At 31.6% G+C, this 27474-nt stretch overlaps 1 non-coding gene across 1 annotated transcript; it reads right to left on the bottom strand.

The window, feature by feature from the left end:
- Positions 1 to 19994: 19994 nt before the first annotated feature.
- On the bottom strand, positions 19995 to 20068 carry TRNAR-UCG (transfer RNA arginine (anticodon UCG)). Its single transcript has one exon. It is a non-coding gene; the product is annotated as a tRNA-Arg (tRNA).
- Between the last annotated feature and the right edge of the window lie 7406 nt (positions 20069 to 27474).

Genomic DNA, 27474 nt, shown 5'->3' with positions numbered 1-27474 from the left:
AAAAGTATTGTCAGTGGTTAACTTATATAAAAGTGATATTACTTTAATCACAACTTGACACATTAGCATATTGTGAATTTGAGTGTGAAATTTAGTGTGTTCGTAGAGTTGTTGAATATGAAATATAAGGAAATAACACAACAATACTAGATTTGCTAACGAAGTGAAAAGCCAATGAAGAACCAACTCCGAAAAAATAAATTAAAAAAATCCAAGGGTACCTTCTCCCCAATAAGGAAATTCACTATGTAAAAGAAAGTTCTACAATCTAGTTTATACATGTGACCCTAGATTTTGCTCGATAGATAAATTTATTGATGTGACCTCACACCAACTATAAATGTTCTAAACTCTCTATATATGAATTCCATCTCATAAATCTCATCCGTGATCACAACCAAACCCTCTAACCTACTCCAAGAATCCTCCTTAAAGGTTTGATCTCCACAGCAACAGTACTAAGATTATAAACTATGGCTTCAGAACTTGATCACCAAAAAACCAACTCTGTTGTGTTACTTGTGTATATGGACTTCTGAACTTAAGGGTTGATCAATTCTCGATATATATTTTCTATCTATGAAGTGTACAAGGATAGCTTCCTAAAACCTCTATGTAGTTGTGCTTATAGTGGGACTTTTATATTTTTGCCTAGGCAACACGTACTTTAATAAAAACACATCAAATTCTCTTCACAATTTTCGATCAATCAAGTTCACTTGAAGGGTGGTCAAATTTTTCTTTCAATTGATCGAACAATGATCGAATGGCTGTCAAAATCACTTGTTAAACTAATTGAGCATCAATTGAGTGGCTGTCGATACCTTGAATAATTATATTCCTTTGAGTTGCATCTTTGGCCTCTTGCAACAAATAAAGATCCTTTAGTAAGTTTCTACCTTCAATTGCCAAGGTTGTTACAATCACCAACCTAATCAATAACCAATGTAAACAGCACATTCAAACATAAATCTGAAACATGTTGCACTTCCTTCAACATCGTTGTATAACCAACATTAGTTTTGATACACACATTACCAATTTCCATTATTTTTGAATAATTGAAAATACTCATCGTCACAGTATCAAAGTTATTTGCTTTGTACGTGGTAAACAACTATTTTGTAAGGATAACATGAAAGGAGGTTCCCAAATCAACAACTGAAATTCAATACTAGGAACATGATCATACTTTAGCCCTTCAACAGAGAGCACACATGAGTGGCTCAAGGCATTAAGGGGCTTAAGGTGACTACTTTAAGTGAGAACTATTCTTATGTTTTGAATATTAATAAAATATTTATTTAAATTTTGGTATTTTTATTATTATTTAAAATCTATTTTTTTAGATGCAAAACTACAAATTAAAATGAATCTATTGTATTACTCAATTACTATACAACTAAAATAAACACTATTTATTGAGTGAACCAACCAAATACTAAAAAACTGTGATTGAAAAAGTTTTAATAAAATTATATATTTGATATCTCTAAATAAAACTTGATTATAAATTTATTTACTAGTGGGAGATTAATGAGTTCTTTTGGCATTTGTGTGTGGGGGATTAATGAATTCTACACTCTAAAACTAAAAAAGCTAACAATTATTGCCACATCCAATGAAAATATTTTTCTTTAACTAGTTTTTCTTTGATAAAAAAAACTACTTTTTATTAATTGGTGAATATTTGGGGCATAATTAATACTTCCATTGGCACATGGATATTTCTATTGATAAAAATTTGGAGGTCTTTTTATCATTGGGGGTCTTAGGCAGTTGCCTATTTGCCTCACCCATTAAGCCGGCACTAAGAGCACCACAACTTCTTTTCAAAAAAAGAAAAAAAGAAAAAGAAAAAGAGCACCACTAACTTCCTTACTAATCATAGCAACTACACTATTCTTCTCATTATCATTCCTTTTATCTTTACCTTCATTTTGTTCTCTTTTCCAATGCCAACAGATTATTTTTATACGACCCTTTGCTTCCTAGTCACCTTAAACTGTGATTTATCTCTTGATTAAGACTTATCATTGAATTCAACTCAATTATTGGACCCTTTACTTTTACTTATACCCCTATTCTTTGTCACTAGAGCTTTGATCTTTTGTGTTGTCTGTGGCCACATCTTTTCTTCAAGTTTCCTCATCTAATGTCATCTTTACTATATCCAACAATTGTTCAACAACAAATCTAACATCTTTAAACTTCAAATTGAAAGTGGTTTTATAAAAACATTCGTTAAAGTAGTCTTTCGCTCAAAGAAACTCTCCAATTTTTTCCAAAGTGTATGAGCATTAGTCTCACTTGCAGTGCGGTGAAATGCACAATCATCAATCTATTGTCAAATAAACCAAATAGTATTCCTATTCATATTTTCCCATTCTTTTTTTTATTTATCCTCTAGTTTGGTTGTATTAACTTCAATAAAAATAATACAAATCTTTACAATAAAGTAGATACTCCATCTTAGGATTCCAAGTAGGACAATTTGGACCCGTCAATTTTATCATGCTTTGATACTTCTGATGCATCTTTAATTCACACAAGAAAACACTCACTAAATCAACCAAGCTCTGATAATATTTGTTAGGTCTCAACCTAGTCTTATGTGAATTAAGAAAATAAACCAAGAATTTTAGCTAATCATAAAAAAATTATAATCGTCAAAATTACTAAAAGCCAGGATATTAAAAAAAAAAAAAATCAATCAATCAATTAAGATTTTCTTTCCCCTCACACATAATCTCTTTCTGTTTTCTTGTTCTCTCTAGTGGTATTCACTAACTACTCTTCTTTTTTATTCTAGGTGACACACTCACGTGAAGGAAAAAAAAAACTACTTTTAATATTAGCAGCCAGCACCTTTGTTATGATCTCCTACTTCTATTTGAAATTGGACACCTAATCATGTTTAACAAGGACACACCCACTAAATGGGATATTGTTTCATTTGGACTAGAATTTGGTATCCACGTGCACCTAACATTAACAAATTGTGAAAAATGTTATGAAAATAGTTGTATCCCAACATTACACAATGATAATATTAGAAAAGATATTGAGACATGATACCATATTAGAAATGGTAAAAAATTACCATGATACTATATAGAAAGAAAGTAACACTGAATTTATGTATATAAGAAAATATGAAGAAGAAAATAAAGGTGGAGAAAAAGAGAAAATGCATGAAATTAAAGTGGTTTGACCTTAACTGCCTATATCAATAGCATAAAGTCTTTGATGGCTACATATTCACTATTAACTCTAAATTTTATAGTAAACCCATTAAAGGATTTTCCCCCTCTAAAAAACATCAAAAGGTATTTATAATACGTTAAATCATTAACTGACCTAGAGTTACTATCTTTGAACTACAAATAGGATGAGGATTACTTAACTAGCACTCCAAGCAAGATTAGAAGTATTTTTCTTACACTCCAAGTAGGATTAGATATAATGAACATGGATAATAGATTGGGGACTTCAAATTGGGCATTATTTCTCACTACAAAAATCAGGTTTTCTATAACATTTTAAAAATGCCACCAAAAACCGTAAAGGTGTCACTATAGACCAAAATGGTCTATTGAGACATTTTTTCGGGCGGCGGCTAAAAATGTTGTTAGTAGTCCTAACTAGCAATGATAATTATTTCAGTGTATTTCTTGTGGAAGAAATGCTAGCACCAAAGACTACATTAATTAAGGTATGTTTTTTATTCTTTATTCTAGAATTTATGATTGTATGCTATTTCTCATGAATGAAGTAAATCTTTGTGTTGCTTTCGCTATATTGTTTTGTATGTGATGCAAAATTAGGTTTTCCAACCATTAATGCATAAGACTATTGGTGCATTTGATTGGAGTGAAAATAGAGAGAATGGAAAATGATAGAGAGAAAATAATAGAGATTTTGGGTGGGATGGGTGTTTGGTTCAAGTGATTACTTTGATAATATTAGTGAAAAAAGTATAATTAATGGGGTTGGTTTTTGTCACCTCTTTTATGAAAATGAGCAATAAGAAACTCCTTGATGCCTCCTCGTTCGAGCTTTATACAAACAAACGTCAACGTATATATATACACATATAGTTATACAGAGTACGTACAGACACGCAGCTGGTATACCCTATATATTTTACAAAAGCTCCATCCTTAGTCTGAACTCTGACCATCTATTTTTTAAGCCTTTATCAGCTTCATCATTCATGGCCCTTTGTAAAATCTTAGTATCTTATGTCTGTGGCTCTAAAAAGTCAAAACTATTTATTCTATAATCACGCGTTTAAAGATACCAATCACCTGGTCTTTTTTTAATGGATGGGTTAAGAGGTTCTTAGTTTAATAGTTTATCTTTATTTTCCTCCTTTTTCCTTTTACTTTTCCTTCTCTTTTTTACTTTTTTAAATCTTCCCTTTGATTCTTTGCTCTTTCATATAATTAATTACCCCTTCCATTTTGCCATTATCCATCAGACCTTTTGTCTTCTTCTTTTTGTGTTTTTGTGTTTTTTTTTGGGTATTAATTCACTTAATTTAAAAACAACCTATGGCTATGTGCATCATATAGTCATATGTCGCGGTGGTCGTTTCTTTGTATAATTTTATTAAATAAAAATAATATTCAGCTTAAATCCTCTTGTTTCTATCCTTTTTTAAGACATTTGAAAGTATAGTCATAACTATAAGTTATATAAGTTCAGTCTTGCTTTAATTGGTGGTTGATGACCATGATTTCTATAATTTTCTCCTTCTTTAGGGAGTATTTGAGCCTTCCAAATGTTAGAAAAGCACCTGAATCCGGAATCTCCATCAATGCATCAAAGGTACTTGATTTTGACAAGATGGTTTAATTATGAACCAATCATGGTACATGCTTGAGAAAGCATATAGAAAAGGTTCTTCTGCTTGATGGGAGTGACCCTCTTTGCTTTGGTCTCCCATGTTTTTTGTCGTAGATTACCAAAGAGATGGAGATAGAACCTTGTATTGACTTATTCCCAAGGTAGTTTAATCCTATTTTGACCATGTCTTTTTACTCACTCGATAAATATATATAACCATTTTAAACTCACATTTTTATACACAATACCATTAATTCATATTTATTGGACATATTTATCCCTTTTATAAATTCACTAGTCCACTAAGCCTATAAATAAGTTAACTTTCCTCACCTATTAGAGAGATACACCATTAGTCTATATAAATTATAATGTCCAATAGATATTTTTTATTTTATTTTTTATTTTTACTACTTAAAAAAATTCTTCTTACTCTTTACAAAAATATAGAGTCTTTTCATAACTATATTTACCTAGGTATACAAAAATGTGCAAATAGTAAGAAATGATAACGGTAGTTAGACTGTTATATCTTGTGATAAAATACGACACGTATTGCCTTAAATTGTTATTTTTATGATCATGAATTAACAAATACAAGGAATTTCATACTTTATTAAACCATGCTTTATATGATCTTATTTGACCAAAGTTGTATTTCACAATCAGAATAGAGAAAAGATTAGGAGACATTACATTACCTCGTTTTTCCTCAATACATCTTACAACATAAAAGTAGGGGCGGAGCTAGGGGGCAAGAGGGGTCAAGTGTCCCCAATCTCCCCCCAAAACTCCAATATAAATTATAATACACTTACACGTTTTGCCCATGACAATTTTTTCCTATATCGGCTTTGCATAAATAAGAAGACTTCTCTACTTCTAATAAAAAGCAATCTTATGTCCATCCATTAGTATAAGTATATAGCACATTTTCATCTTTTTTCCAATGAAAACAAAGTTCAATGGCCCCACTTAAAACTAACAATATTGTCCTTTTTATAGGTTTCCAAACTATTAACAAACATAATGTATTTGTACACAATTCTTTTTCACAACAAATTTCACCATTGTTAGAGTAATACTATATATAATATTTCTTATAATAAATTTTACCATTGTTGAACCATCAATTTTCATTTAGGCCCAAAGGCGGCTTGATGTATTTGGAAGCTTTAGGCGGAAACTGATTTAAGGCTTTTTATATATTTAAATATGAATTTTTTTGAAAAAAAAAATATTACTTAAATTTTATTATCTTATTTTAGAAGCAAAATTACTAATTAACCACGTATAATTTTTTTTTCTTCAGAAAATCTATAGACAAAGAAAAATTGACAAAAATTTTCACAAGCTGACACTGTGAATTATATAAATGGTAGCTCTAAAAGTTGACAAAAAAATTCACAAGCTGACTCTATATATTCCTATATAGCTCTAAAAGTCTAAAACCCTAGCCTCCACTCTTTTTCTTATTTCTTAGGTTTCTTATTTCTTAATATATTTACAATAACTTATTTTAAGAAATCAAATTACTTGTTTAAATTCTATGTATTTAGATTAATTTCTAAATTACATTAATATATGTTTGTTTATTTTTTATAGATTAGTTTTGTTTTCAATATTGTGCGTATAGTCACCAACTCACCATCAATCTTTGTGGATGGGCCGTATTCCACAAGCCCCTTTAATTTCACAAGATATCCCTTGTCTGTATTACCTGAACAAAATTTCCTGCGCTCATGTGGATACGATAACTAACATAGGCCTCGAAAACCCCCCAAACTAGCCGTTTAGGCCCGTAGAACCCTCTGAAGATACTGGGCTTAACGAGTAAGACCCAAACCCACCAAAAATAATGACTACACGAGCAGTCATTCTTGACATGTGTGACCAAATCAGGATTTTCGAGCGCGCGTGTGCGCGCGCGCGCGCACACACACATATATATATATATATATAAATAAAAGAAGAAAAGATACAATATGTTTAAACCTCTAGTCTATTTAATTCATGATTTAGTTCACCTATTGATTAGACTTGTGATTTAATAATATATATTTTGCTGTCCCAGCCTCTCAGTCCGTGAACCAGACTGGGCTTTTATTAAAACTAAGGAAAAAAAAATAAAAATAAAAAAAACTTAATGTGGATTTCGAATGATTTTTAGTAAACTTTTTGGACAATTAATAATTTATCCTGATATTAAATTAGGATGTTATTATCTCCTATTTTGGAAAAAAAAAAAAAAAATCATGTTTTGAGCTCATATAACAAGAGAATTTTAAGCCCACATGTGAAGAGTAGTAAGATTAAATCATTAAATTCTTATAAATATCTGCATTGGGCTGGGCCAACTCAATTTTACTGAGCCAATGTGTTAAACCAGATGGGCGGAAAGAAAAAACCTGGCCCAAGGCTCAGACCATGGGCCACGTGTATTGGACCTTAAGTGGTTGGGTAGTCCTAGATGGGACGAATCTAATGGTTTTTTATGACCTATCCATGGGCTGTTAAGGGGCATTTATTGGGCTTTTAATTGGTGTTTAATTGTCTCATAAATTTAATTAAAAAATTATATTTATATTATATTTTAGAAAACACAAACTGTCAAATTGAACTATTAAAATTACGTAAAGGATCATTCATTAACTTTTATTGCTTGAAATAGGCAAGTATATTGGTGTATTTATTATTCATATTTGGGTGAGAATAATTACATCACTACAAAATGTACACATCCCAACAATTTTTTTTTTTTTTTTGATTAACAAGGTTGGAATCTACATTCGTGTACCATTTGCAATTCTCAATCCATTTGTCAATATTAAATAACTTTATCCATTAAACAAAATGAAATATAACTTGTTACATAAATTTTACAACTAATTTTTATCTTTAGATGGTAGATTGTCTGGTATCCACTCGGGTCTCTCTAGCTTCATATTAGCAAATGCTTTCAACAAAGACTATATGAGATAAAGAAATAAAATGAAAGATGAGAGTACTCTAGAACTTGAAGTTTGAGTTGAGAGATTTTTCGTGAGAAAAATAAAAGGAACAAGAGGGTATTATTGAATTTAGGATAAATATGACATTATTTATTTTTATTAATAGAAAAAAAAAATATATATATATATATATATTTGATTGCTCCTTGTTGCCAACGGTAAAAACTACCAATGGTCCATATTTATTTATTTTTTAAATTAAAAATTAAACTATAAATACAGATTTATATACATTATACATAACTTAATACAACCACTTAGGTATCTTAGTTATTGTTAGGCACACGATCTCAAGAGTCTCCCTCCTTTATTTCAAGTTAGACCCCCTAAAAAAAATTCTTACAAATTATTAGTTTTGCTAGCCCAGCAGGTTGCTACATTACCCACCGGGTTAGTTGGCTACGCATAGGTCCTAATAGTACCAGACTGACCTACTTAATTACCAAGTGAATTGGTGGAATACTGCATTGGGTCACAGGCTTTTGGGTGATACTTAATTTCTTAATAACCTAAACTTTTAACACAATCGATAATTTATAAGGAATGTTGTCTTTGCATAATTATTGAATATTGATAGTTTATTGTTTGCCTTAAGACAAAAATGTCAAATGGAACATCTACTAGGGAAGACTATGAGCTAATGAACTTTAGCTCAAATGGCATGTCTACTAGGGAAGACTATGAGCATGATTTGGTGTCGATGGAGCTGGCTTAATAATGAGATAGAGGGTAAGATAGAGGACCCAAAAACTTGATGCATGTGTAACTCACCAATTTGAAAAGGAAAAAAAAAAAAATGGAAATTGCTAAATTTTTCCCTGTGGAACGACAGCATAGACAATCAATCCTTCTATGCTTGATAATGTCATGTGATAAAGTTGATTGCTCCTTGTATTCCAATGAGAAATTGGGATAAGCGAAGTCCAGACTGGCACCGAGGTTAGAAATTCAAATTACGGTCCCTTGGATTGAATTGCTTTCAGATGCTCACCGATGTCATGAATTTGAGGTTGAGACTTCGGTTTCTTATAACTGGAAACCTAGAAAGCACCGACACGGCTCCGGAGGACCCGCACCCGCGTCGGACTCGGCAGGACGCGGCGACGCGGGAGGGACGCCGCAGACCGCGCGTCCGTGCCGCGTCGGGCCGCGTCCTGCCACGTGGAGCGCCGGACTCGCGCCGACTCGGCTTCGACGAGCGCCGATTCGCGCCAAACCGGACCGATTCGCGCCGAATCGGATCGTCTTCTTCCTCTCTGTTTTTCGCGAGCCCAGCAAGAACAAAAAAAAATAAAAAAAGGTATGAACTGGGAAGGGGAGTGATGGAAGAAATGAAGCTGAGGAGAAGAAAAAAAATGTAGAAAGGAAGAAACGAAGCTGAGGAGAAGAACGCAGAAGGCAAAGAGACCTTTTTTAAAATGAGTAGACGTGTGGTGTAGAGGCTTTGGAAAATGGAAGCCTTGGGAAATAAAATAAAAAATAAAAAAAAAAAGGTAAAATTGATATTATGAGGAGACCAAACTTAATGTATTGTTGACTTGTTGGCACCTGGCAGGTGAATGGAGAGTATAAAAATAAAAAGATTAATTTTGTGGGTTTTATTTAATTTATGAATATTATATTTGAGTTATTATTTATTATTGTTCTTAAATTTAGTATATGCATATATATAATATGAAAAAATATACTTAGTAATATATTAAAAATATAAATAAAAATAATTTTAATAATTTTTTAATCGCCGAGTCCCGCCGCACCCGCACCCACCTTTTTCAAAAATTGTCGAGTCCCGCACCCGTACCCGCACCCGCACCCGAGTCTCAAAACGCACCCGTGCTTCCTAGCTGGAAACCTGTGTAAGGTTTAATTTTATTAAAAGCTGTGACTTTAAACTGGCAAGATTATCCTTCCACAATATAATTCCTAGATCTTTTTCTTGTAGTTGGTTGTTTAGTTTTTTACGGACAAATTGAACAGCGGCTACCTTCGGAAAGTTTCTGTTGTGATAAGGTAAATTAAGTTTCATAAGATTGCGTTTTTTCATCTTCAATGTAGAAGCATTATTGATACCATAGTTATAACAGCCATTTTGTCTAAAAGTGGTTTCCTGAGATTGTTTCAAGTCATTTGAGCTTTAAGTTTTAGGAAACCTGTATTCAGCTCTATTTAAGCTTTGTGTTGTATAAGCTGTTTGCTTATGATTCCTGTTACAATGATTTTAAAATTAGTCTTTTAGTTGATTTCACAAGTGCTTTTGCTTTGTCTTGTAGTGATTCTTTGATATTCTCATTTCAATATATACTCAAATGGAAATGCTGCTCTTCTATTAAAAAAAGAAAAGGAAATGCTGTTGTTTTGTCTATCATACAAGTAGGTTTTATTTCTTTGGCATGGAATTGGAGTGGATGTGCCATAAAATCTGTTTTACTTTTTATCTATGAAGTGTTAGAATTATCACCCATCTTAGCCATTGTTATGCCTAATGTTTATTCTAATCCACAGTTTCTTTAATCTAATGATCATCCATCTTGATTGGGATTACTACAGTTTCTTTAACTAAAAACAGAGAGAAAACCCCTCTACATAGCACAAGACACTCGTTTCTGCACTGTGTTATTGATATTTACAAAGAATACTGATGGTGTTGGTAGGATAAATATATTTCCTTTCATCCCTCCCTAGGTCCTGAAGTTCAATCTTACAAACTCGGGGCTTGTTTGTGTTTTGCCCTGGCTTACAATGGCATTCTCTGCAAATTTCGGAGGGTAGATTGCAGATACACTTGTTAGCAAAGGTTTATCTGTTACAAGGGTTCGAAAGGTACTTATCATTTTTATAATTAAATTTTAAAATTTCTTTTGTTACAATTACATCAATATTTATCAATGCAAGTTTTGTAAGGTAATGGCATTTTATTGTGATTAAAAAATAAATAGATAAATAAATAAATAAATAATAACTGGTTTGCCTATTACAGATTTAAAACTATTTGCCAGTTTAAGTATCTTTCGTGTCCCTATTCTGCTTTCTTCTAAGTTCTATGCTTTCTTCTAAGTTCTACCTTTGTCTTCTTTTGATTCTTGATATCATATTTGCTCTGTTTTAGCAGAAAACAAATTATATAATAACAATAATATCATATTTGCTGTTAAAAAATTTGGTTTTTATACAAAATGTGACTGGCCGAAATCTCATAACTTATGTTATGACATATTTTCAAAGTATCTTTCAGCTGCATTCTTTCAATCTGTGTTAGAGAGATTAGGTGATTAGGTTGGTTGTGGGATATTGTTGTTATCTTACTTAGCCAATTGTTACAACTGTTTGAATTGATTGAATTATTTGAATTGGTTGTTATTGTTATCAGAAGTGTATTTAAATACAACAAGGAATGAATAAGAGGCAAGCTGAAATTTCAATCAAATTCTGTCTCTCTCACATTTAGGAAATTAGTCATCTCAAATTAAATGCATCTCATGAACATTTGGACTATATGATTTGCTGTGTATTTCACTTTTAATTTTGGTCCCTTAGCTGAGTTCTTAAGATGGAAGTTCCTAAGCTAAACCCTCAACAAACTTACATAACTAGTAATGATAATGATCTTATGGCTTTACCCATGCTTGCTACTAATTGGAAATTTTGGTATATGTTTATCAATGAAATCACTCTTTTGTTCTTTTGTTAGGTTGAATGGCATGATTATAGGTATGCTATTCTTCTTTTGATCACTGAGAGCGAAAAAAGGCGGGTGCTGGAGGGATTAGTGAAGACCATGAAGCTAGCTTTGTTCATGGTTTTTTTTTTCGAGAAATTTTTCATGAAATTTCAGATATAAAGAACATGACTCATATCTATTTTAGTTGGGGTCATAATCAAGATGTAGCTATTTTGGCTTTCTTGAAACACTGAAATCAGATATTTATATTGTGAAGCCAATTTAGCTAAGCTATAAAGCCTTTTTGTTTTGGGTTTTATTCATTTGGTCGTGGATAAAAATTTCAATGAATTTTTGTTGTTTATAACAAGTGAATCTGGTGGCCCTACTACTAGCATAAATGGTTATTTCCTTTTGTTATTACTAGATGGTATGAGAACCATAATTATTAGCTTGTCTTTGAGAAGAAATTATTAGCTTTTATGTGCTCTGGTTGTGCCTTTTATATAAGCATTTTTTAACATCTGATGGAAAGAAACCACTGCACCATGTTATACTTAAGAATTTTGATAAGCTCATTGTGTTCTCATAATTTTCAAAGTGGATTGGTTTCCATTGCATGCTCATGCTCATTACTAAGATTTTACAGAATGACAAGACTTACAATGTTTACTACCATTATGGCTCCTATTTCTGCAATGACACCATTTATAAAGTATGTAACTTAGCCTTATAGTAGAGAAATGAAATACAAATGGGATCAATCCAATTCTTTGAGAATATCAAATGCACCCCAAATAGACACTTCCAATGTCTTTGCATTGTTATTTTATTAATTTCATGTGTCATCAATATTTCAATAAACAATTGAAATTTTGACTCAAGGTTCAAAAACTCGCATGTTTCCACAAAAGGTCATCTTTTGATGCATAACGTAGTTCGTTATCAATGGCCAAATTTATAAAATTTTCATAAGGATCTTTTCTCTTCAACAAAAGCCATATGACATAGCTGACCCACTATTAGCAACCTTACGAAAAGTTGAAAACTTGACTATATAACCATTAGCAACCTTAATTACTTGCATTCAAAAAATGAACAACAGTTTAGTACATGCCATTGCATTTAAAAATATTAATCACTTGTATATATAATTAATGTCTAACTAGAAGTTACTCAAACATGCACTTGTACAATCTAACATGTTTAACATGTTTGAGTAGCTTCTTTAGTTACAAAAAATTTGCTACATGTGCAATCAGTTTTTAAGTTGTCAGAAACGTTGTTCAAAAAACTGTCCAAAAAATACTATCCACTGTGCAATATTAGCCATGTCCACTATGCAATATACTCTCAAATAACCTGTCAAAAAATGTTGTCCATGTCATGTCCATTATGCAATATACTCTCAGACAACCTGCCAAAAAATGTTGTCCAAGCCATGTCCACTGCAATATACTATTAGACAAACTGCAAAAAAATGTTGTCCTTCATACTACAAAATCAATATTAGCCTAAAAGAAATGTCAACAAAATCAAGTTACATTTTGAACTTAACAAACATGAGAAAATTTCACTATAATTGAACTTACTATTTATTATTCTTTTACATACCAAAAAAGTTATGTGTTTGCATGCAAGCATTTGTATTTTCAACACATGGAGTTAGCGCAGAATTGAACCTAACTTCATTTCCCTGTATATATATATATATATATATAATATTATTTGATAAACATGTAAGAAAACATTTATTTTTTACTTGACCAATATTCACAAGATTTGATACTTGAGACAACAATGGAGTGAAGGTGGTAGTAATGAATGCTGCCAATGTAATCACAATGATTATAAGAGTAAAAATTTAAGAAATATTCTAGCTACTTATGACTACAAAACATAAAAATTATAAACAAGTAAATTTACATGTTACCTAACAGACATTCGCATAATTTGATACTTGAGACAATGATGGAGTTAATGGTGTCTATGTAATCACAATGATTATAAGAGAAACAGTTTACAAAATCATCTAATTACTTATAAATTATAATTATAAACAAGTAAAAAGTTATTTTATTCAAAATATGACAATGTTTACATTTTACCTGACCAACATTTGCATGATTTGATACTTGAGACAATAATGGAGTTATGGTGCCTAAGTAATCATAATGATTATAAGAGAGTTTTAAGAAATTATCTAATTACTATGTAAGTTAACATGTTACCTGTTTAACAATCTCTTGTCCATCTTTTCAAAATGTACAAATCAGGAATTGTCTCTATATCAAAGGAGTCAAAGACTTTCAGAACATGGCAACATAAAATCCCAACTATTTCAAACTTTCTACAACTACATGAAAATGTCTTATCTGCAGTGTCATAAGATACTATGTACTCACCAGGCTTATGCAGAAACTCAACAGTGTATGTATGCACTAACAAGTCCTCTTGGCAATTTTTTATTCTTGCTGTTGATGCCAAGTCATACTGATCATGAAGCATTCAAAATATTGTCGGTGTGTACACTTGTACTACTTGCTTCAACAAGGAAGAATTTTTTAAGCCCAACTGAGGAAATTTTTGGCTAGCATTAAATTTAGCTTGTAACTCTTTTTCTTGTTTTTGCTCAATCACCCAATCAAAATGTGCAAAAAATTCTACTACATCCAAATTAGTTTTCAAGTAATCTTTCAAATCTCTATTCAAACTTTTACTGAGTTGGGTATTTCGCATTCCCAATGTAAATTAATTCTTCATGTAACACTTTACCCATTTTCCTTTCAATTTCTAGATACTATCCAACCAACTACGATCATGAATAGCATAAGTGTCCCAAATGTTTTATCCCATTTTGCATTATGTGCCAAGTACATAATCCATGATAAGTGTTAGACATTACCTCATTCATTACCTTTGCTATTTCAATTAATCTTTCAAATCTCTATTCAAACTTTCACTGAGTTGGGTTATTTCGTACTCCAAATGTAAATTGATTCTTCATGTAACACTTTACCCATTTTCCTTTCAATTTCTAAATACTATCCAACCAACTACGATCATGAATAGCATAAGTATCAATCATGTCCACCCATGTTTTTTCAAACTCAATTTCATCATTAAACTCAAACATACAAGTTTTAAAAACTTGAAGAAAAGAAGAACCATCTTTCATCAAATTCCTCAAATGTTTTATCCCATTTTGCATTATGTGCCAAGTGCATAATCCATGATAAGTGTTAGGCATTACCTCATTCAATGCCTTTGCCATTGCAGGATTTTGATCTGTAAAAATTGTTTTAGATCTTTTTCTTGCATGTGTAACTAGAAAGCTTTCAAAAAGCCACTTAAATGAATTCACCGTTTCATCATATAAAAGAGCAGCCCCAAAAACCGTTAACCCTCTATGATGATTGAAACCGGTAAACACCCCTAACGGTCTTAACTCTTTATTAGTACCATATGTAGTGTCAAATGTCACCACATCATCTAAATTAGCATAATCAATAATCATTCTAGCATCAGCCTAAAAAATGTTTGTAATCTGCTCAACATTATCTAATTGTACTACATGTTGAAAGGATGAATTTGTAGTCAATTGTTCCTGAAAGTATCCTAATAAGCATGCAGCTTGACCATATATCAAATTATTTTGTCGTCTTGTTTTAAGATATTTATACTGATCAAGCTCAGTGAATCCAAGATTAACTCTCCCACTAGCCTCTCTACTCATTAACTTGTGCTGCTTTTGGCTTGATTCCAAAAGAGGATGCTAACTCAATCAATCATGCATGAACTTTTGAGATTTTCCGATAAGATCTCATCATATAAACTATTTCTGATAGATGAAGAGTGTGATTATGTTCTTCAGTAAAACCAATCACTTTATACTTTCCAGTTTCTCGCACTAATAAAATATATAGCTTTATAGAACAATTAGTCATTGTATCATCTCGATTACAAGTGCAAATCATATCTTCTATTTTTGAACCTCGAATGCCTTGCTTTGCACATGCAAATCCCCTTGATGTTATATTTCCATCATTCTTACTTTTATTTATGTAATGTTTTCTAACATCAAAGCCCATTTGCCTTCTATATTTTAGCCAAAATTCCCATGCATCTTCTAATGTATCGAATTCCATACCAACTCTAGGACTCAAATCTTCATTGGCATCCATGTTTTAAGAGAATTCTCTCGCCATACTATGCAATGAATTAAAGAATACTCCTGTAATTAACAAACAAATGTACAAAATATCAACTATTATAAATATGGAAGAATGAATGTTTTTCATTAAAAATAAAAGCTGAAAATTTGTGTACCAATATTGTGCTTATCATATATAAGAATTACAACAAAACAATATATGATCATGAGAGATGATGACCCTTACAACGACATCATCAATCCAATTAGCCCTCCTTAAACCCTCAATAAGGTAACTGAAAGTCAAACAATCAGGACTAAATCCATCCACTAACGTTGCTTTCCTTACACTCTCAGTTTCATTAACTCTACCCAATTTTGACCACTCACCAATAGTAACATTATACGTCATATAATCAAATGGTATCTTCCCTTTAACTGAATTCAAAAACGAATTTGCAGCACCAACATGGGATCCATGACACATACATTGTAAAAGCACATTCAAACACTCGTTATTACATTTCAACCCAAACTCTCCTACATTTCCAAACATTTGTATTGCTTTCGACACTCTATGAGCTCTAACAAAACTGTCCAATACAATTGATAGTCTCTAAATCAAGGCTCACACAAAATTGCAATCTATTTTTGTAAGAACTTATTCCCTGTTGTATTTAGAGTGCACTTATATATTTCACTTTATTTACTTCTGTAGTTCCCACTATAATGCTAATAATATATTTATTAATTTAGCAACTTTGCACTCAGCCAAAAGAGGTGGTGAAGCAATTTTTTTCTATTTCCTTCTAATCAACTACATCATAATCAGAAATTAGCTAGGTTTAAAATCTTTGTAAAGAATCAAAATAGCAAACCAAATATACAACTATATAAAATCCATATTTCAAGTATTCCAGTTTTTAAGTACTTACAAGTGAGCAACTTTTGTTCTCTACTTCTTCCCAAACACATAGCTCACTAGAACATCCCCCATTTCTACATCACAACAATTAAGCAATTAAGATTAAAGAAATTAACCTTCAAGTTTAAAGCAATTAAGCTTCATTTTACGAAAAGTTATCAAATTTACAACAAAAGCTCAAAATTTTCATTGTTTAGTTTTTTTGAAGCAAAAATTGAATTTCTAGCATAAAACCCAAATGGCCAACCACTACTGATACTCTATTTTGTTAGGTAGGACAAAGAAAATGAAAATAGAGTAATTTTTATCATATGGGACACTTCAAAAATTAACGATTCCACTTAATTAGACTCCAAAAACTTCATTGCCTATTTGAAATTCTTCTTCACTACCATTATATTATCTTCTACATAACGATTCTAAAAATAAAAAATAAAAAATCTTATACATAACAAACACGCACACAAATATATAGGAAGTGAAAGAGGGAAAAGAGGTATCAGAAAGAGGAGGACAAAGGAGATTTTGGGGATTCTTTGTCGGCATTGGAATCGGATGAGCTTGAAGCTTCGCTGGAGCTTTGGAAGAATATTAACTCTATTGGGTTCTTGAAGCTATGGAGGTTCACAGAATTGGTTCATTGAAGCAACAATGATGGCAAAGAGAGAGGCTTGGCCTGGTGTGGACTGGTGCCAGGCTGCTGTGACAATGGATTGAAGGAGAGGCAGAGAATGGGTTGAAGGAGAGGTAGAGAGTGGCAGTTGCACAGGGGGGAGAGAGAAAAAAAAATTGAGTTTATGTTTTATGAAACAGTGGGTAGGCTGAAACTGAAACAATGGGTGGGTGTGAAATTTTTTAAGGGCAAAATAGTCTTTTTGTCATTTGGTGAGGTGTCAAAGATTTAAACCATTAGATTAAATCTATGGCTGAGAATAGAGCTATTGCACCCTGTGCAATACCCTAGATATTGCATGGGATGTGAATCCCAATTAAGGTGCATTTGCAGACATTCTAGTGCAATGATCCTTTTGAAAGGCTACAGTTAATTCTGATACTTATTTCTTTCCTAGTTTGATCATTATGAACAAGATTGCCAAAGAAATTTTGTTGGTCCCTTCTTATATATGATTGTCAAGGTTCTTACTTCTTCCACGGTTGAGGCTAGGCTTAACACAGTTTTCCAAGCATGTCTATTTATTAATTCTTTGCCCTTCTAATATTTGAGCATAAATGCAATATTTTACCGCCGATGTAATGTGCAATACTTATGTTGTAGAGCTAATATGTTTACTTGGCCCTTTTAGACAAAAAATATTCTTGATTTGAAAGGGTTTGACAAAATTTTGCAAGACGCAACATTCATTCTTTAGATGGATGCAGTGTGTATACTTTCATTTGTGGTTTTTAGTGTTGGGTTATAGACTGACTCCAGTTAATTAATTTAATAACCCAAGTTGATTAATTAGGTCAAATTACATGTAAATCATAGAGACACAAACAAATCACCAAATAAACTAATGTGCAGTGGAAATTAAATTGACATGGTAATTTGTTGATGAATGGGGAAAATCTCTCGCAAAGCAAAACCCTACAAGGTAAATTTCAGGTCACAATTCCCAAAAATCTACTAATCAAGAATCAAGCAATTACAAATATAAAGAATCTTATTACTACCCTGAACTATCCCAAAATACTAACCTATAGTTGAACATTTACTCCAATCCCTAATTGGACTTGATCTTGTAGAGACTTTTTCTTGTATGCACAAATCCCAGTATGTGTCTGACTTCCCTGCAACTGATTGATTGTTGTTAGTTGTAAAGTTCTTCACTTCAAAGCACGTTGAAGATCCGGAAGCACTTGGTTACTAAAATCCTAAAGTGCACAAGAATGCAGTAGCTTCTCACAAAGTGTATAAGTTCTCTAGATTGAGTCTCTGTGTCTTTCATGACTTTAAAATAAAGCTTTTATATAGTCTAGAGGTTTAGTAAACAAAACCCTAGCAATCCAAGTCATCATAGGCCGAAATTCTAATTTGAGAATTCTGAATTCACGAAGCTCGATAGATCGAGAGGTGTCAAGTTTAGTGTCGAGAATTACTCATTAAGTCTCGATAGATGCTAGTATTGAGCTTGTGTCGAGACTAGTGTCAAGGTTCACTGTTTTAGCTTTTCTTCACTAGTTTCATGGTTCAATCTTCATGTCTTTAATGATATCTCTTGTGATATTTGTTCAACCCACTTCTTGATACCTTAAACTCATCTTAAATCTACTCAATTACAAGTAAAGTGCATTTTGTTTAAGGATAAGCTAATACATAGAAAATATGACCCTTACATTTAGTACCTAGGGGTGTTCATGACTTCATGTTGCTTTTGAATCCTTTATTAGCAAAAGGAAATCGATTGTCCTTGCGCATGGCTCATATTCTCACCTCACATAACCTTGCATTATTACTGTACTTTCTTCGGGTGCATAGCCCAAAGATTGTGTCTGAAGTTATATTATGCTCAGTCATAGCTGTTTTTTTTCTCCTCCTGAACTGTACACTTTCTTGGTCGGCAATTCAATTAGGAGGCCGTTTCATATGGACCATGTAGGTTATAGCTCTTGAAACTTTTGGCCGACCAAAACTACTATAAACTTTTTATCCTGTCTTTCTTTCTTTCTATGTATGATGAGTCGTTAAAGACAATGCGCGATAAGCCAAATAAGCTGGAGAAGAAAGAAAACTGAAATTGGCTATATCCAAAGCTCTCCTTAGCTGTCTTGCCGTTGTAAAATGGCTTAGAGCATCTAGGGGACAAGTTATTGGGAAAAAGTGGCTGCTTTTGTTTATATAATAATGGGTAAAATTATTAAATTCACGATTGATCAGATCATTTCATTTAACAGGGAAATATCAAGCAAGTGCTTTTGAGTTTTGAGTATTGATTAAATGCTAGCAGGTTTCAGGCTTTCGTTTGATTTGAAAGGATTATTTTGCTGGAGGGAATAGCGGGGAGAGAGTTTATTTTTCTTGTATCACAGGGTCAGCCCCTTTATATGTGGTTCTACGAGCCCATATTAAAATTTGCCACAACTTTGCAATTGCACGTAGCAATGTGCCAATGGCCCAATGACCCAATTTAGGTTCGTACCACTCACAAAATTAAACGAAAAGTTTATTTCTTTAGTTGATGGAAAAAATTTAGTAAAATAGTTGGAAAATTGATAGCCTTTTCTTTAGTTGATGGACAAAATTTAGTAAAATAATTGAGAAATTGATAGACTTAATCAAATGTTTTAGGATTTGTCCAAAAATAAGTTTGGATTGGGCTGTGGAGGAAGCACATGAGCTGAGACTGAGGCCCATAGTGTATTTTCACAAAAATAGCATTGAATGTTAATTCCAAACGACCACAGTGGGAGTCGAACCCACGACCTTTTGATCCGAAGTCAAACGCGCTAATCCACTGCGCTATGCGGTCCTGCTTGTGCCACTGGGACGTGCATTATTTATATAACAACTACCGTTCATGTCTCTTCGTTTTTTCTCCAAATGATAGGATCCGATGCCACAATACACCCTATAGTTTGATGACACAAAATGAGGGTAGTATGCTCACTTTCTACACTTATTTGCACTCCTTTTATTCTTCTTTTTTTGTTGGTTAAATGAAAAAATAAAATTTTAACTTTGCAATTTCTAACAATTTATAAAGAATAAAAGTCATAAAACCCAAGATCTCCACTTGTAAAAAAGTCAAAAACTATTATTCTATACTATACTAGATTTCACACTCCGGTGGTCATGATTTGCAAGTATACTAACTCTAGTTTTTAATAATTAATGTGGTGATTTTCAAAACTTGGGTCCCAACCTGAGTGTGAAACTCTTTGAGTTAATTCAACCTAGTTTGACATTATTGGAAAGAGACTAGGAAATATTTTCACCACTCATTTTAGTCACGGGCTTCTTTCTCTTTTTTCTTCTATTTTTATTATATAAAACAAGAGTTGCAAGAAAAGGGAATCAGAAAGGGATCAAAATGTGTTGAATTTTATATCAAAGAGTATTTACAGATTTCAATTAGAGGGTCTCAACATGTACTCTAATAGCCTGATGCGGTTGATTATGTGAATTTATTAGGTATTGAATCCAAATAATTGACTTTGTAATAATTTACCTTTCTCTAAGTTTTACTCTTCCTAATAAATCCAAATAAATACTCCAAATAATTGACTTTGTAATAATTTACCTTTCTCTAAGTTTTACTCTTCCCAATAAATCCAAATAAATACTCCTATTAGTAAATGCTGAAGCAAAATTGAAATAGAACTCTTATTCAACTAAAACACTAAAACAGTAAATATCTTAAACGTATACTCAAATGGAGAGATAAGAATGAAATAGTGTTTGAGTTGCAGGAGGTTTTTTAACTGTGCAGGATTTTTGTGTGGTTTTCTTATCTAGAGATCTCAAGTAGGATATATAAAAACCCACAAAAGTTGCTAACATTCATTTCAATTCCTACAAATTAGGACATAAACGTTAAAGTCTCTAACATTTATTTAAACATTAAAATCAGATCTCTTATCCACCTCACTGCCCCCACTCACAACTCATTATCCCTAAGAAATATCAACTGCATATTTGACGATGTCAAACCCCACACAGCCAATCATGGTCAAAACATGCAATTCCTTTATTCAAACAATTTTATTAATAATAATCATCTCATATATAATATTGTGTAAGGTAATTTCTTTTGAAAATTACACACATACACATTGTGGGTTATTTAACCACACAATTCAACATCCATATTGTGGGCTATTTGGCCACACAATCCAACAAATGCCATGCTATTAGGAGACATCGTTAAAGTGAAATCCAATTTCTGTGTGTTTGGATTGATTCCTTTTTCTTATTTAAAATAAACTGAATAAAATTATAATTATACCCAAAAATTTTTATAAATATTAATATATATATATATATATATAATTTAAGATGTTTATCTTTTGTTTACTCTTTCTAATGTGATACATAGACTTTAAAGACCTCACAAATATACAAGTAGGATCGTGCCAAAAAACAAACGTGAACATAGTTATTCTAAGTAACTCTATTTAACCAAATAAACGAATAAGCAAGCTAAAAATGGCCAAATACATGAGGCTTGTTAATCAATTGTAATAATGACCCTCTAGACCTACCTTAATCCTTTTTTCCTTTCTTTTTTTTGGTAAGGGGTTTTATCAATTGGGTCTGTAAGTATCCCTCTTTTATTTTACAATACCATTAGAGATTTTCCCGATACAAAATTCAATCACAACAACTCCATTGTGAGATGATAAAAGATTTTCCCATCTCGACCTCATTATAAAAACTAGTTAAATTGCTTTTATTATTCCTCTCCTAGCCAGAATCAACAACAACATCAAAAAATAGTCCAGCTCATGTAGTTACTTTTTTTAATTAGATGAGGAAAATTGATAATGAATTGAAATGTTACCAAATTTGCTTTTTCTTAGACCATCGACATGTGAATGTCGTTGATACCCTGATGAAAAATGCTAAGGTTGACATTTGGTGTCGGTGTCGCGTACACATGGTGTCGTCAGAAATCTAAACAACCTTGAATATTTGAGAAAAAACAGAACTGGATTGAACCAGGCCTGTTGATTTGCAGGGAATTTGCTTATTGAGAAGGAAATTCAACGATCTCGACCCAAATGTTTTCTGATTTTTTAACCATACACGTACGGGTTCACATATTCAGGTCAATCTCTTTTAGTTTTTGTAATCTTGTGTAGAGGACAAAGTGTGGGTCCATTAGGTTGAATTGTCACTACAATACGCGGTTCTCCTTCATAAGCATACACCCATCCACAAACTAAGATCCATTGATTTGATTATTTTTCAACTATCTAGATTCTAGATGACTAGAATCTTTTATTTTTAAGATTTTTAATAATATGTTAGAACTTGCAAGGACAATGAAGCAACACATAAATTAAAGTAGTATTTTAGATAATGATTCAAGTATTTAATTATGGGTTTTTTTTTTTTTTTTGAATAAGTACTTTTTTTTTTTTTTGGAATAAGTACTTAATTATGGCGGGTCCCAATTAAATCATCTATCAAAAAAAATTATTGTCATATAAGGGATTGAGTTTATCTTCCGTTTACATAAAAAATAAACTTATTTATATGATTGTATCTTGAAATATTAGTAAAAAGTAATTATCACGTAGGTTTCAACTCTTATCATTCTCTCTCTAGAAAAAAATAAATAAAAACTCTTATCATTTCAAAAAAAAAAATCAAATAAAAAAAAATCAAATAAGAGAGTTACTTTATACCTAATTATGGTGAACCACCTCAAGTTTAAAATAGTGGACCTTGCACTGTCGTTTGAGTTTGTATTATTTTAAAAAAAAACAATAATTTGAGTTTCTGTTAAGGACAATTTAACTCTAAATTGGTTTGAAGTTATCTTTTTCAACTCATTATGTACCAATTTATAAGACTATCANAAAGAAAACCAAAAAAAAAAAAAAAAAAAAAAAAAAAAAATGTTAAAAACACAAATTATTTTATAAACTATTGATGTGGTGAGAGTTTATTGATAAATAAAAAGAAAATATTAAAATCATAAACTATTTTACAAATTACTAATATGATAACTAGTTATTGGTAAGTAAAAAATATGATATTAGTGGTGAAACAAGATAAAAACTAATAAAAATTTGCTACTTTAAAATATTATAAAATAATTTGTGGCCGTAATATTACTCAAAAAGTAGTAAGCTAGATGAAAATTAGTAAAAATTTGCTAAAATAGTTTGAAAAAATATTGTAAAATATTCAGTGTGAGTACTGTAGCATTACAACAAATTAAGGGCTGGGAAATAGCTTGATGTGCCTAATCCTAACCGTGATTACCGGATGAAGGTTCAAGGAAAATGACACTTGTTTATTCAGTAGACGCCACAATAGATTTCCTTATTAATTTGGCCGGTTTCTAGAATTTAGTAGAACTTCAGATAAGCAGAACTCGCGATATTTCATATTTCTAAACTTTTCAATTTCTTTTAAGGTGAAATTGAGCAATTTATAAGTACATAACCTATATTCTTCTGCTTTCTATGTATGATATTTATAATTTCTTAGTTCATGTTTCAATTTCATGTAAGAAGGTAGAATTAAACAATTTATGGGCTACTATAATAATTATCACACTGTAATTTGGACATATGTGTATATAAGAAATTTTTTAAAGTATTAGACCGCCTTTAAATATTGAGCTTTTGATTCTCAATATATATATAGAGCATTTAACTTTTTTTTATATGATAACTTGTTTGCAAATATTAAAATTCTTGTTTCTATATCTCATTATGGATTATACAAAATGAAATTTTATATTACATACATATCTCTTACATAATCAACAATTTAGCCAACTGTTGAAGTATTGATTAAATGATTAAATTTATCATATACCAATAGCTTAAACTTTTGAGACAATCAGTAATTTAACATTGTACCAGAGCATGAGATCTTGGGTTCGATCTTTGTCTCCTCCACTCTACCTTCCATTTAAATTCTCACGTATTGAGTTTCACCTATCAAAAGGTAGTTTCGGCCCACACGTAAAAAAGAGTGTTAGAAGTATTAGTTAAATGATTAAATTCACTATATCTGAATAACTTAAGCTTTTAGGATACTTAAGATATTTTTTTCTCATTGTAAGAAATTAGGTGAGTTTGGATTAAACTTGTATTTTAGTTGATTGTTTATGTCTATATATATATATATATTAAAGCATTTTTTTAGAGTATAATTTATACACTACTAGAATTTGGCTTTGTTGACTATTTCTTTAGCTTTTGTTCTTTCTTGTTTTTCTTCTACTTCTATCTTCCTACGTAGAGATTCTTTAAAAGTACTATTTTTTTTAACATGTCTTTTCTTACAACTTTCCCTACTTCTTCTTTTGTCTTCATCTTTTCACTATTCTGTCTTTTAATCATCTCTTTTACTTTATCTTGGTCTATTACTATGTCATCTTTCTTGCTATTTTGTTTTTCCATTTTTTCTATCATTTCTTTTACCATTCCTCTTTTAATCATTCCTTTATCTTTTATACGTGTTATTCTTTCATGAACAAGGCCATCTTTCATGTTTTTAGTGTTTTGTCTTTCATTTTCTTCATGCATAATTCCTATAAGACTAGTTTGTTTCTTTAGTTCGTCCTTTTACATTTCTTTATATGTTATAGACATGGCTCTATCAGTTGCTTTCGAATTATCTATTAAGCCATTTTTTCTACTATCTATCATATTCATTGATATATTAGTACCTGTCGAATTATCCTTTTGCCTATTAAGCCAATTATCTGTCATGGTTTTTGTTAAAAATGATCTATGATGGGGTTCAAATTTTCTTTCTTTTTCTAAACTTGAATTTAAAGCTTTCAATCTTTCATAGAGGTCCAAAAAACTATTATTTCTTCTTTCTTCTTTAGTACATGTAGTAGATCTTTCATTGTTTTCTAAAGATTCTAATTTTTTATTAATCATGTCTAAGAAACTATTATTGTGTCTATTAGTCTGTCGGTTGATTTTATCTCCGGTTAATATACTCCAATTATTTGTGTTATTATTATAGTAATTATCAATATCACTGTTAGAATCATAGCTTGTTTCATAATCCATATTACTATTTGACCAGTTATTGTCTATATCTCTTACGCTATAACCTTCATCATAATCTATATCATCATAGTCTATGTTTCAAATTAGTGTGTGCCTAGCCTAAGTGTGAATCAAGCAAACAGATGATGAACTGATAAATGTATTTATTCTCTTTCTAAGCAATTAATAATTATTGACGGAACTATTACTAACCACTGGTATCCTTGCTATCGGGACCACCTCCTCGGGAAACACCACTGTAGGACCACCCAAACAACACCAGTTTGTCGGCTAACAAAACGGGTTAACCAACGCGAAACTATGGTTTGCCAACGAGTCTAAGGCTGACCAACACTATCAAGGAGCAAGTAGTGGCTTTGTAGTAATATGAGTTCCTAGTTTATTTCTTTGCAATTAAGAAGTTACTAGGAACTCATATCAATATATCAATATATATATATATATATATATATAAAAGCAGAGACCTCATGCGAAAATGCATGAGGTCCTGCCATGTGGCACTCTAAGCTTCCATTTAGTTTTTTAACCTTTTTTACATTAAATTTTTTAACTGTTACAAATATAGCCTAAGGTTGACAATGACTAAACAATTGTAATTTTCTAAAAAAAATAACTATGTTGTCAAAGTAGATGAAAAGCCCAAGCCCATAAATATTGACCCAAATATGAATTTCCCACCAACATGTAGCTGAAAGGCTACAACCTTTGACCCACCCAACTTTGAAACCCCACCAACGTGTAGCTCAAAGGCCCACCAACAACACCTCACAAAATTATAAAAATCAATATTCTTCTCAGCCCACCAACGTGGACCTCAAATGCTAACCCACGCCAACTTTGAACACAGCTCAAAGGCTAACCCACGCCAAGGCTGACCCACCCCACAGTTCATTCAATAGATGAAAGCCTAAATATTTGCACACAAACCCTTTTCTTCCTTCCCACCTGTAGATGAAACCCAGCCAAGAATTTTAGTCATAATGAACCTCTGTTTCTTTATACAAAAACTCTTCAACTTCTAAGAAAATAATGGTTTCCATTCCAACTCAGTGATTATCTGTACAAACACTCTTCAACTTCTAAAAAAAAAAACAACGGTTTTCACTCCGACTCAGTGATTATTTGAAGACATTAGCTTAAAAGATTTCAGTGTTTAGTATTTGGGCCTTCAATGCAGCCACTTCCAACCAATTATACAATGTAGTTAATACCAGGTAAATGCCACCTGATTTATGAAATTGAAGAGTTAGTTTCATTTAATGTTTGTTTTGCATGTTGTGAAATCTGTTCTTTTATATATCTCCGTCTCCTTATGCCTCAAAACTTATGCCACTATAATTTATCACAATTCATTTTAGAGAGGTATGTTTACTTTCTTAATTTTATGTTCCTCTTATATAGTTCGTTTATTAATTTATTTTTGAATCCCAAAATACTATGTTCGTTGTTATGCCACTATAATCTTACATCTCATTTCACATTCGTTGTTAATTTCATATTTCTCTTCAATAGTTTGTTTATTGATTTGTTGTTACCGTCAGCATCCAACCACAAGGAAACTTTCTTTCTTCTATCGCCGCACCGCCAGAGCCATTATTGGATAGGTTCCTTTGACTCTATGTTGATTCGAATTTAATATCATTTATCATTGATTTATTTCAAGTATAGATTCCCTATAAGATCTCGATTGCACTCTTTGTTAATGTTTCTTTATTTATTTCTGGGTTTGTAGGTGGAAAGGCCAAGCCTTTGAGGAAACCCAAAGTCCAAGAAGAATGGGTACAGTTAGATCTATTTTTCCCTTTATTGAAATCTCTTTCAATTTGTGTTTCAAAGTTTGTAGTTTTAATGGATTGGTACTTTGGGTATCTATCTACTGATTACAATAACTTCATTTCTTTTGCATGTAAACTTTTTGGCTTTATTTAATATTTCAACTCTATCATGTTATGTACCAATTATTTACACTTTTACAAGATCCTCATACGTACGGTCAATACTTTTTTTTTTTTTTTTCATTGTAGTTTTTATTTTTGCATCTATATTCTACCACAATTGGTTCTCTCTTTTATGTAGAAAGATGTGGCGGGTGAAGTTGAGGGCAAAGACAAAGGAAATGAAGAACTAGACAATTCATTGCAAAATAGGTATGTTCCTAAATTCTTGG

This window comes from Quercus suber, unplaced genomic scaffold, assembly GCF_002906115.3.
Source record: "Quercus suber isolate HL8 unplaced genomic scaffold, Cork oak 2.0 scaffold_74, whole genome shotgun sequence".
In the NCBI taxonomy this organism is placed as follows: Eukaryota; Viridiplantae; Streptophyta; class Magnoliopsida; order Fagales; family Fagaceae; genus Quercus; species Quercus suber.
The sequence above is the reverse complement of the archived record's forward strand: the minus strand, read 5'-3'. Positions and strand labels throughout refer to the sequence as shown.